This window comes from Triticum dicoccoides, chromosome 6A (assembly GCF_002162155.2).
Source record: "Triticum dicoccoides isolate Atlit2015 ecotype Zavitan chromosome 6A, WEW_v2.0, whole genome shotgun sequence".
In the NCBI taxonomy this organism is placed as follows: domain Eukaryota; kingdom Viridiplantae; phylum Streptophyta; class Magnoliopsida; order Poales; family Poaceae; genus Triticum; species Triticum dicoccoides.
The window spans coordinates 132,327,878-132,328,255 of NC_041390.1; positions in this window are offsets into that span (position 1 = coordinate 132,327,878).

Here is a 378-nt window from a genome sequence, read left to right on the forward strand (position 1 = left end):
TGACTGCAGCTAAGTCTCTAAGTGGGAGAACTTAGGCGAGTACTGGACTGCAGCTAAGCCCCCGAGTGGGAGGATTGCTCTCCACTCGGTAGGATTTTTTCAAACTTAGGCGAGTGCATGACTGCAGCTAAGTCTCTAAGTGGGAGAACTTAGGCGAGTACTGGACTGCAGCTAAGCCCCCGAGTGAGAGGATTGCTCTCCACTCGGTAGGATTTTTTCAAACTTAGGCGAGTGCCTGACTGCAGCTAAGTCTCTAAGTGGGAGAACTTAGGCGAGTACTGGATTGCAGCTAAGCCCCCGAGTGGGAGGATTGCTCTCCACTCGGTAGGATTTTTTCAAACTTAGGCGAAATGGATTCGCAGCTAAGTCACCCACTGG